Genomic DNA, 12,930 nt, shown 5'->3' on the forward strand with positions numbered 1-12,930 from the left:
CCCCCCTATAACACTGTTGATTATTCCGTTTTATATGAATTCCATGTTGTACGAGTCACTTAGATTTTACAAATACGTGTGCCAGGCTGTGAATGGCTCTCGTATTTGTAAAATCTAAGTGACTCGTACAACATGGAATTCATATAAAACGAAATAATCAACAGTATTATAGGGGGGGTCGACTTGTATCGTTCAAAAAATATAATTGTAAATAACTTTTAACTTATTGGATATAAATATTGATTTATGTGGTCTATGATCTATTTTCCAGCCTTGTATGCTCTTCAGAATTATCTTAGAATGCTCTTAGACCATGTTAACAGTTTTGTTATGATAAGGCTTGCAGAAGTATACAAGATTAGATCATCGAAGTTATTAGGAATCGTAAGGATGCGTTACAATGGGGTGTTTACAAGAACGTTACTTAATTCCCGGGTCTTTTGACTGGTGTTACTCGTTAAATATGTAGGAATTAAGCGGCAAACGGCGATAACTTCTCAAATTTGCCTATAACTTTCTTCTAATTCACCAGAAAACGAACATCAAATTAATAATAATGTAACGTTCAGCACCCATGCTATATATTATTCCTTAGTAAAAAGGTGGTTGATCGAGGATATGCCTTATGTAATTTTAAGGGTGTGTTACAGGGGGTAGTTGAAAAGTATAAAAATAGTAGCATTAGGTAATTTACGAAGTATTAAATGAGTATGAGATAATACGATAATTACGTTTTATATGAATTCCATGTTGTACGAGTCACTTAGATTTTACAAATACGTAAGCCGGGCTGTGAATGGTTCGTGTATTTGTAAAATCTAAGTGACTCGTACAATATGGAATTCATATAAAACGGAATTATCAACAGTGTTATAGGGGTCTACAGTATATGACTTATTTTTAAAAAATTTCGCGATTTAATTTTTTGCTTTTAAAACTACATTAAAGTGGAGTTTTTATACATATATCTATTAGTTAATATACCAGTATTTACGAGTAATATAACATTCAAGAGAATACAATTCTTAAAAGAATCAAGGACAAACAATTCACTTCCTTCCTTACTTCACTTGTTGCTGACTCATAATAAAGAATGGAATTTTACTATACACATACTGTACTCTACAACAGTGATGATAAATATTATCTTAAAATACTTGTGTATCTACATAAAATATACCTGGATAGAATCAATTTTCGATTGCATTTTTTAAAAAAGTAATATTACAGTAGACTAAATAATGAATATTTAAAAAAAAAGAAAATATTTCAAAATTGCACATTATACATTTATGCTTTTAATAGTGATAAAAGGCCTACATTTAAACTGCTAATAGTGTCGAAATGTAAAATATTTAAATGTAAAATCCTTTGTATTTTGTCAACAGATGGCAGCATATTTTATCATTTTACAAGTAACTTAAATACTACAGACAATATTACAAAATTATAGTAAAAAGTTTAAAAAGTAGATATTAAATATTTGTATTTTTAATGTCAGGATAATAATAACTCACCCATTGTGCTGAAATTTTCAGATTTCAGACCTATACATTCCCTGAACATCCGGTTTGAACCGGAAATCACATGATTTTTATTAACAATAATAATAATAAATATCTTTCGGGTTTTCAAAGTTTTAGTGATTTCATATACTGAAAAGGCTTATTGTAAATGTTCTCCACCTCAAATTAGTAGTGTCTTGCCCCTGTACATCATACTTTTCTTGTTAGCAATAGAGTCGTGCCGGTCCTTTGGGGGGGGGAAATTTTCAATTGAAATAACGTGACATCCGGTTTGCATCTTATGTTAGTGTATAGTTAATGAGGCCTCTTGCTCCTAAGCTTAACATATATTTTTTAAGATTTTCATCTATTTAACTTCGTTTTCGAGATTGAGGAAGGACAGACAAACGGACAGTCGAACGATAGTGGGAATTTATAAGTCTACAATTTTTTCAAATTGCACCCCAACAAACCGATAATGAAAATTAAAATTTGTTAATCCACAAAGAAAAATAGAAGATTAACTTCAATTTAATATGTTGTAGACAGTTTAATTCTCTATACTATTTTTTAAATCTCCTTTTTTTCCCTACGGAAAACATAATACCAGGAGGTTACTTCTTAACCTTTACTTTACAAAATGCATTTAGACCAATTCCTTTAAGAATAGTCCCCCTCAGTAGACATAAAGGTTATAATCCCATGGCCACTTTAAAAAATAATCGACAAAAGGTACAAGAGTTATTAAGCTTCAAAGTTGTTGAACAAAATCGCGCCTCCCCACACACCTGCCAGATAAAAACCCAAGTGTTTATGTATTTCTCGACGTTTTCCAGTCCAAAAACGTAAAAATCTTCGTTGAGTGATCGCCATATTTCCCCTCTGTTATAACAAAATATTCCTGCAAAATAAAATATATACAAAACCACAATCTGCATGGGTATTGTAGAAATTGGTTGTAATGCAGATTGTGGTTTTGTATGTATTTTATTTTGCAGGAATTTCTTTTGTTCCTTCTTTTTTTTGTATTTTTAAGTAGTAGTCGTGGGATTACAACCTTTCTACCAACCGAGGAGGACTATTCTTAAAGGAATATGTCTAAATCCTTCTTATAAAATAAAGCTTAAGAAGTAGCCTCTTGGTATTATAGTTTTTACATATTAAGAAACGAAAGAAAAAGAATAAAAAATAAAAAATAGAGTGGAAAATTACACTGTTTACGACATATTAAAAATAAACTGTCATTTGGGATGTAATAAAATGTTTTAAACAAATGATAAAATATTAATTATTTGGATGTTAAAATAAAATTAATAGTCGTAAGTGTGAATATTGTACCTGAATCATGATAATTCAATTAATTTTATGAGAAATGTTGCTCGTTAATCATGCTTAATTATAAAGTTTAATTATGTAAATGTGTATTTTGATTCAACTTGTTGATTAATATTATTTGTTTTGATTATACTAAAGCATGTAAATACGTTCACGATTGCTTCGTTGCAAAATTTGATTGAATCCCAATATTATTAATGGTGTAATTTAAATGCAACTCAACATATTACAGTTAAATTATAGTATTATTATTATTATTATTATTTATATACGTAATTATTTCGTTTTACGAACAATATAGTAAAAGGTAGTCTTTACAGTTATTTAGCCTAGATATTATGCAAGAAATTATACTTAATAATAAATTGTTTACATGATTAATATTGTAATTTATTTTTGCAAAGAATTTATAAGTAATTTAAAATTTAAATTCATTATACAAATAATATTACCGAATATAATTAATAAAAATGCAAAAATGTACGATGATTTATAGAATGAAAATCACATAAAAATTCTTAAAATAAAAACTGTATTACGTGAATTTTTCATTATTATTTTTCTCATTTACAATTTTAACTTATGATTTCGATTCTTTAATATCACGTAGGAACTAGTTAAATATTTACATAATACTATTTACACCTACGAGAATTTATTTACTGTATCACTAATTATTTTTAACGTATTACGTATATTAAAGTCAATAAGTAGAGAATTCGTGTAGCCTATGACAAGATTCATTTAAAAAAAATTAAAAAAAATAATAATCTTAAATATATAAATGAAAGAATGAATGATTATGGTGATAAAATTGATATTATTAATCGATTCACTGTTTTTGTATTGTTTTAAAATATGTTTTCTTTCTTTTATTAGCGAATAACGAACCAATGAATGATTTCCTTTTGTGAAAATATAGTATTGATTTCTAAGCTAGACACACGAATCTAGCCACCACCACAATGCAATAGTCCACCGCTTCCCATTCCCGACAATTACCTAGTAAGTTATCATGTTCTTAACTCTTTATTCGCTTAATTTAACCTATATTTTAAATTACGATTTGTTGTAATTTCTTTTAAATTTTATGTATTATTGTGTGTATGAATTCAAAAATAATCTATTCTTATTCTAACCTGATATTCAACTTTAATGCTTTAAAGGTTATGTAAACAACCTTAAAATATTATTCATGATATTTTCATGCTGCGTGGGCTTCACTGCGAATCTCAATTGAATGGAGGAAAGACGGTTTTAAAGGCATGTCTTCGCTCCAGAAAATTTAATTTTCAATCTTCTAGGCTATAAAAAAAAAGTAATAAAATAAATATGTTTATTGTCAGAGTCAATACATAAGTCACAGAATATATAAATTATTAAAATAGAAAATAAAGTGTAAATTTGACGAGAAAGATATCCTATTTATAAAATAGCAATAACTTGTTTTTATTTTTATTTTAGGTTATTTTTCTCGTTCTTATATTATAATCTTATCCTACGGTTGCGTAGCAACTGTTACATATAATCTCTTATCAAACAAATCAACGTGACACTCTATTTATATAACTGGTTTAATATATAAACTTCCAAAACTGTAAAAAAAAATTCAATTAAACACAAAAATATATATTTATTAATGATTAAATTACATTAAAAAACAAATTTTTCTTTTATTTCTAGCATAATTACTTTCATAATGACTATAGGACTTGGTTACACTCTATTAATAGTTGTGTTAGTGTTGTGTTTGTGTAATTGTGTCTATTAAGATACAGAGCAGATACACTTTAACCATAGTTACATAACGATACTCTTAAGACAAGTTTAAGAAATTTTAACATTTTTTTGCATAAAAATGTCCCCGAGAGGACAAGCAAACAGTATTGAACGATGGCAAATGTCCCTTTCTGACGCATGATGCGCGCGCTACTCTCGTGTTGTCCGCATAACGTCGTTTGTCCACGTGTTAGTCGTCTCATGAATAGTAGGGCATCAATTATAGGTGAGAATAATTAAATTGTACAGAAAAAATTCAAATTTATATATGTATAATATATATTAATTTAAATTTCAATATGTTTTTTGTATCTAACCTAAAAATAGTATGTATTAATTAATATAATATGCATATGGATAGTAATCAGAACATAATTGGAAAAATATTATTATTATTATTTGTTTTTAATAGAACTTTAAAATTAAATCCAAAAGCATCCCGTCGTAAAAGGTTATTATAAACCGTAAACAGATTATGGTATTTCGAGTAAAATCGATTTTAGTCAGTGACCTGATTTTTCAAGTTTTTCACGCCATTTTCCTTAATAAAATTAAAGTTTATAACTAAAACATAAAATTATTTAACTCGATGTATATAAAATCATTAATATAATGATTTATTTCTTAATTCTATACGTGTTTCTTAATGTATTCGCTTGTTTTATTGCCCTTTTTTATGCTTAAGAATCATATAACTCGAGAAATTTTATCCGTGTGACTTTTCAGCGTTGTACAGATGTACAGAATACGTTTTTCTTAAAATACTACTTGATATTTTCTTTTGTTGCATGTCATTCTATCGACCTTTACGATACTGTATAAACATGCTTTAATATTTAATAAGTTTAATGTGTAACTGAATAAACGACATAGTATTAAGGATAATTGTTATTTAAAGAAGAAAGGGGAATTTATATAATACTTATGGAATATTAAAGAGTGTGAGAGATTCTTTTCCTTATTAAAAATTAATATAAATTTTAATACTCACGTTTAACAGGATATTGTAAACAATAGTATAATTTTTTTTTCTGGATTAAAACAACAATTATTCTTTAATATTTTGCTATTTTTCAATTACATATGAAAATTACTAACTATTAAAGGATGTTTAACTTATACGGCACTTCCTTTTGGGTGGTATATCCGTTTCTGATAAACAAAATTGACAGAATTTCGTATATAATTATATTCCCGAGTCAATAATATAATGGGAGTCAGCAGGGAAGCAAAACTTTGGAGACGTATTATATCAATACAAAAAGGTCGAGGGTGTAATGTTGCATACTGTATCTCAATCACTTTTATGATTATAATCTTAACTCATTTGTATCCTCTGTGTATGGCCTGTGTTCTTGATATTGTAATCATAATTTAGTAATGCTATCTATAGAAATATAAACCTTTTACTGTATACTTAATGTTATATTCACTTCCACTTGGCGTTGATTACTACGCTCGACTGTAGTATGTAATGCTAAATATAAATTATATTATATTTCATTCAGTTTTTTTACTTTTAAAAATGCTGCGAATTTTATAACTATTAAAATATCAATGATAAAGCCTAAGCACGCAATTTATGGCTTACGTAGCGATTTATTCTACCAGCTAAAAGAACTTTTGGAGAATTGCCAGCAATATTCTTGGCAAATTATTATCAAAAGGTTGTATGAAGGATTTTTTTTAATATATATATATGTGTGTATTTTTTCTACTCTTATATAAAATGTTATAATATTCACAATGTAACGTTAACTAGAAAGTATTTTCTCATTAGTTTTATAGGAAATTTTCTATAATTGGTGCATAATACATTTTTAAATAATTAACCTTATGCATTATATATTTTCAAGTGAATAACTTCTACAAAATGTTTTACAATATCTTTAAATTACAATTAGTTTATTTATGACATTTCGTTGTGTTTACATTGTACTAAAGAATTTCAATTTTTAATTATTTGGTACGTTTAATGAATTTTAAATCTTAAACCGTTTTTAAAATAATTAATATGTGATACCTTACAAGTAAAAATGATTAATAATATTATTTTAGTATAAATATTGGTAAATTAAATGAATTTACATTGCTTAAAACTAATATTTAAGCTACATACATGATCTATATTCGTGTTTGAAGTGTATATAATACAAAGTAAATTTTAAATAATTTATAACTATTTGTATATGAGAATAAAACTCGTAGCCTGTAAATGAATAATTCTATCTAAACTCTATTATTTGATATAATTGAAAAATAACTATGAGTATTTAAATAGATCGCATATAAAGTGTTAAATTTATTGTATTAAAATGTTTTAAATATAAATTATTATGTTTATAATAAATTTTATTTGTTATAAACATAATGCATACAAAATTTTTGATTGTTAACAAGTTAATTTCTATGTTTATTTTCTTATTGATTAAGGTTTATTAATACGAATGTTTTAAACCTTGTTGTAACATTGAACGGGTATAGGTGTTTGAGTGAGTTTTTACTCTCCCAGCTGTTATATATAACATAGAGAAAGTATGACGATCGATCAAAAAATGACCTCACCCCAAGATTTTTACATTTTTAAACTCAGAGCCCTTGAAACGAGCAATGCAAAAAAAGATTAGGGGTGTTTTTCTGTATATAAACGTGTGTTAAGCTTCAAAGTAGCTTTATAACTCCTCTGCCTTTTATCGAAGATTTTGCAGGGACGTTTATGTACGAGGTATTGATGCTATTAAATTTTGGTAGGAAGTGGAAAGATAGAGGGTGGGTCATGTGTTATATCTCGAGTGGCATCTAACTTAATAAAGATATACCTTTGATTGTAAATAACTTCTATATAGAACACCCTATATTTATTACTGGACCTTATTGGATAAGCTATGGATGATACGATGTTCATTGTTCATTTAAAACTTCATTTATTTATATGTGACTTATAGAAAATTAAAAAACGAAAGAAACATTACACCTTGTATAACTCCAGCAATATATCTAATTAATCGAATTCGCTTTCGACATACTATAGTGTGTCCCAAAAATATAGATAATCTATATGTGTTTATATGTTTTAAATATTAAGTATTTCTTAACAATGCATGAGATCATTATTGTTTATTTGTAGCACAGTACAATGTTATATAATTGTTTTTTACAATATTTGATAGTTGCATAAAGTGTTAAAAACAAAATACTTATTTTGTGATGTCCCAAAAATATAGACAAGTTTAAACTTTGAGCAATAGTTCATAACATAAATTGATGTAAATTGTTTTAATATGAAAGAGCTGCCATTTATGCTTAATGACTTCAAAAATGCAATTAGACATTGATTTAATTAAATTTTGTAAGATATCTGGACCCATTTGAAACCAGCACTCAATGATTTATTGTTTAAGCTCTGAAACCATTATAAAATGCCTGTTATTAACATAAACTTTTTGAGCAAAAATGTCCCACAAGTTCTCAATCGGATTAATCTCCGGGTTTCTTGCAAGTCCCCTCATAACTCGAATATTATGATCTTCAAGCCATTTTGTTGTTGAACGTGAACGATGAATATTGGCATTATCCTGTTGGAAAGTCCAATCAGGTCCTCTAATTTCTTCTCCAGTAGGTAAAGAATTATTTCTTAGGACTTCTTGATAACTTTTAGATGTCTGTCTACCAGTTAAAATCACTAAATTTGATAAACCTCATACTATAACAGAACCATCACCGTGTTTCTCGCTGAAAAACCACGCTCTTCTTTCCTAATATCATGCTAGTAATTAGCCCATCTAAATTAAATTTCTTTTCATCACTGAAAAGGATTGAGAGCCATTGGTCATTCCACAGCATATGATCTTTTGGTATTTTTAATCCACTTTTACACAAAATTTGACGAACTGATCTATCCTATTGTGATGCAAGACGTATAATTCAATTACCATCCCTTTTAGATATGATTTTGGGCTTCCTGATCGATGTTTAGAAAGTATTAGTGATGAGTTTTCCAAAATTTTATAAATTCCAGTAGATTTGTTCATTAAAACAGCAATTTCCTTGAAACTACAATCTTCTGCTTTTAATTTCCATATTCATTCAATTTCTTTCATACTAAACTCTCTTCCATGTGAAATTTTGGAAAGTTTTGATTCATAGACTATACAAATGAAATTATTTACATTTCTCTTAATTTCCTAACAATTCTGTAAAGCAGTAAAATGTCAATTAATATATACTTTTGGGACACACTGTACTCTAGGCCTTCTTCAGTTGGAACATCAAACTTAAAAAAAAAAAATTCTAAAAACATATTAATCGCAAAGGAAATAATTGAAAATTGCTGAAATTATACAAGGTGTACGGTTTATTTTGTTTGGTTGCTTCTCCCGTTGTGTCATAATTATTTTATAAATAATTACTTCCTTAATTTACCTAGACCCTGTCCTGCCTGTTGATTGTAAACAGTAGCGCCTGTACATTGGGACACTTGGTTCACATGCCCTCCATTTCGTGTTACCCTTTTCCTAGGGTTCCAAAATTCCATTATCAACAAACAACAGAAAATTAATGACTTCTAGTCTAATCTGCAAATTTAAAAGAAACTAATGAGCGATATTTGTCTATTGTCCCACGCAAATTCTTCTCATGTTGACCAAAACTTGTCATCGAAAACAAAGAATGTTCCTTGTTTTCCAGGCCAAGTTAGTCCCAATTGCAACAAGTACCATCTTGTGATAGCGCTGATTGCAAATTGCCATAATATTAAAATGTCGTATTAGTAGATCTATAAAAGTTATCCTCGTGAAATTCCACAATATTAATTCAAATAATTTTATCATCAAAAACCTTTTTAATCAGTTTTAAAGTAGATAAAATAAATAGGCCATTATTTCTTCAATTCAACATTCGACAACAATCGAGTATACTTTATAAAATTAAAGTATGATTATTTTTGTTAATTATTATTATTTATATCTCTATAAAATATATTAGACGAGATCTTATTTCGATAAAGACGTCGATAAATTGCATATATGATGTAGATTATATAAATGACAAATGGTCTTGATATCATAATCACGTCTAAAACTTTGATATATAAGGCGATAAGATCAGGTAAAGAATATAATTAAAGGCGAATATAATAAGTTTGAAAAATAAAGAAAAAATTCAATTAATATTATTTATGTATAAATCACACTTGAAATTATTATCTTCATAGTATTATTGTTCAGCTCATTGTTCATATTTTGTGAAGCTCAATGGAAAATCGATAATCAACAAGAAAAAGTTACAAGAATTTGAGATCGTATCGCTCATAAATTATGATTTTTAACACCAGTCAAATATTTAACATCGTGCACATGAAAATTTCGATAATTCAATAATGTTGACCTAGATTCTAATATTGTATTAAAAAAGTAATTTTATAATTTTTTTCCTCTTCTTCTTATGGCATAACTCATATTAATCTAGCAGTTTAACCAGAAAGAAAATTGATTTTAGATTATCCCACTAATTATTTTTCTTGATATTAAATTTATCTACAAAATGGACGAAGGTTTTTTTTTTATTAAAAATATCTTTTAAAACATATTAATATAAACACTTAGATATGAAATTTTGTTAAATATGTCACATAACTCTAAAAAAATTTCATATTAATTATTTAAACAGGTTAATGACACAATTAAATATTGTAGTCTGATGTCTGAAGTTCCTCATTTCTTTTATCGATGAGGAAGTTTATACTTTCAATGATGATTAAACTTACTATTTTCCTTTTATTACATACTAATTTTAGTTTTTCCTATATTTTAAAATATATATATCTTCGAATTTTACTGTAGTTAGGGAATGTTTTCTGTGACATCTTATGATAAAACTTAGCGATAAAAAAAAGGTAAAAAAAACTCACTTACCTCGAAATATCCATCAATAAATTTGAATTTGCCAATATAATTTTATTCATAGAATTTTAAAATCTTTCACGAAACTTAATTTTCTTTTTACCTATCGATTATTAAAAAAAAACATAATATTATTAAGTGTGCTGTGTTACTTAATTAAATGCTAATGCTTATGCTATATTCTGTTTTGTATGTCTTTTTTTCTTTTTTACACGTACACTGTAGGTTTATTTTTGCCCTATCATTCATATATTGAAATCTCATTATGCTTACATACTGTCAGTAGGGATAGGGTGTGGTTTTTACCTCGTAATCAACCTCATTGCTAGAAGTTATATGCAGTATTATATTTCAACTTAAAATAATAAATTTTCAGATGTATATACAAGTTCATATTGAAAAAAAATTTTTTTAAATTTAATTATGATCTCTCGAATTGTATAATCAAAAGGGTGATTTTTTAAAAAATCTGTTTAATTACTAATAAAAATATATAATTAATTGCATAATTTATTTAAAAAATCTTACCTCAAATTTTCTGATGTAACTTGAAAAAAAAGGATATTAAACTTAACCTGAAAAATAAACTTTAATTAAAGACGATATATGTTTGGAATAGTTCCAAAATAGTTTAATATTTCTCGTATTTCATTCATGAATTTATTGTTATGGTCTGCATTAGTAATTTGATAGTTCTGTTTTAAATGTCAACAAAAAGTACTTTAACATGTTCAGTAGTAATCAATATATTTTAAACATGTACTCCATTAGAATATCTGAAAAAAATATATTAGTGAAATCACCCATTTAACTTACACGAATTCAATAATTTAAATATTTTAAAAGATTTTTAAGGATTTAACAAAGATAATTTTAATTATAGTTTTTTTTTAAAATATAAAATTATATTTTGTTTAAATTTCATTTTAAACATAAAATTGATGTGTCAAATTCCAATATTTTATCTTCGAATTTAAACTGTTTCATGAGATAGTTACTATCTAAACAAACAATTTATCCAGGTTTGATATTACAATCACCCAGAACGATAGAGTAGAATTGCGAAAACAAGATTCCTCTTTATAAATAAAACGAAAATCTTGTTTTTTTAAAAAAATATCATGAGAGCAATTGTCAAATAATATTTTGATCAAGTATTTTTCTAAATATTTTATACAATAACAACATAAAAAAATGTGGATAAAACTGTTCATATAATTTAAAACAGGTTTAAAAATATCACTTAAATGTTTTTTATGAAATATTAAATAAATTTTTTAGTGTATTTTAAAAGCTGCAATACCATAGAATATGTACAGTACAGAATTAAATTTGATTACTCAAGAATGTTTTTATTATTAAATATTAAATGCACATCATTATAATAAAAGAGTTCAATGTAGAAAGATGATGTATATTATAATTCATAATCATTTTATTGGTTTTATCACTGAACCAATAACTCTATATTAGTGCTATGATAAAGTACAATCTGTTATAAGTAATTGGATACACTGCTTTGTTATATAAATAAATAACTTTACTGTTGTGTATTACCAAAAAAATATAAAAAAAATGTTTTAATAATATAATATATTAAATTACTTATAATAATATGAAAGCAATCAATTTTTAATAAAATAAATCATTTAATATTTTATAAGCTGTAAGATTTAGAATTGTATGAAATTTTTTAAAAAAATGTATTCAAAATCATCTCAGGAATCAACTATTATTATTATTATTAAATACTTGTGTTGAATACACTTATTTGAGTATTGACACTGTTTTCAGATATTAAATGTAATAATAAATATATAAAAATTAGGCCCCTGTGCAGGACTTTTAAAAGATGGGGTTAAAGAAAACACATGTTTTTTTTTATACTGTAGTTTATTAGTTTATAATATGATATAGACATACAGAATATGCTCCAGTAACAAATTTTAACAAAGTAAAAAACGTTTTCGACCTAAGTTTATAGTTTTAAATGAAAATTTTATTGCTGGAGCATATTTTAAGACATGAATTTTATTTATAGACGTGTAAAATAACATAATACAGTAGATTGAAGAGGAACTGAACGGGTACAAAATAAATACCGTATAAGTTATATACAGCATATTGATTAATGCTTAATACTTCCCAAATGGGAAGGGTTAAATGCCTCAAACTCCTGTGTATGGTCTTAGTGATAATAGTCTCTATATGCTTAAATTTCTTGTAATGTGACTTGTATTAGTCAGTGGGAGATGCTAATTTCTTGTAGTGTGACTTGTATTAGTCAGTGGGAGATGATAATTTCTTGTAGTGTGACTTGTATTAGTCAGTGGGAGATGCTAATTTCTTGTAGTGTGACTTGTATTAGTCAGTGGTAGCTCATTTCCAACATCCTAAACGAACAGTTCAGA

At 26.4% G+C, this 12,930-nt stretch overlaps 2 protein-coding genes across 3 annotated transcripts in view; one reads left to right on the forward strand and one right to left on the reverse strand.

The window, feature by feature from the left end:
• LOC111637250 overlaps window positions 1–10,563 on the reverse strand; it is a 13,025-nt gene extending 2,462 nt beyond the window's left edge. The window contains exons 1-2 of the mRNA XM_023382693.1: window positions 10,532–10,563; window positions 3,980–4,145 (exon numbers count right to left, since the gene is read on the reverse strand). The gene's annotated coding sequence lies outside the window, so the exon portion shown is untranslated. The remainder of the gene's footprint in view (window positions 1–3,979; window positions 4,146–10,531) is intronic.
• The window catches only part of LOC111637249 (endophilin-A-like), a 124,135-nt gene continuing 114,976 nt past the window's right edge, over window positions 3,772–12,930 (forward strand). The window contains exon 1 of one of the 2 annotated variants that reach the window (XR_002758654.1): window positions 3,772–3,845. The gene's annotated coding sequence lies outside the window, so the exon portion shown is untranslated. Of the gene's footprint in view, window positions 3,846–4,776; window positions 4,846–12,930 lie in introns of those variants that run through there. The other variant, XR_002758656.1, reaches the window with a different exon arrangement.

This window comes from Centruroides sculpturatus, unplaced genomic scaffold (genome assembly GCF_000671375.1).
Source record: "Centruroides sculpturatus isolate CEXI.00-Female unplaced genomic scaffold, Cexi_2.0 scaffold1137, whole genome shotgun sequence".
Lineage (NCBI taxonomy): Eukaryota > Metazoa > Arthropoda > Arachnida > Scorpiones > Buthidae > Centruroides > Centruroides sculpturatus.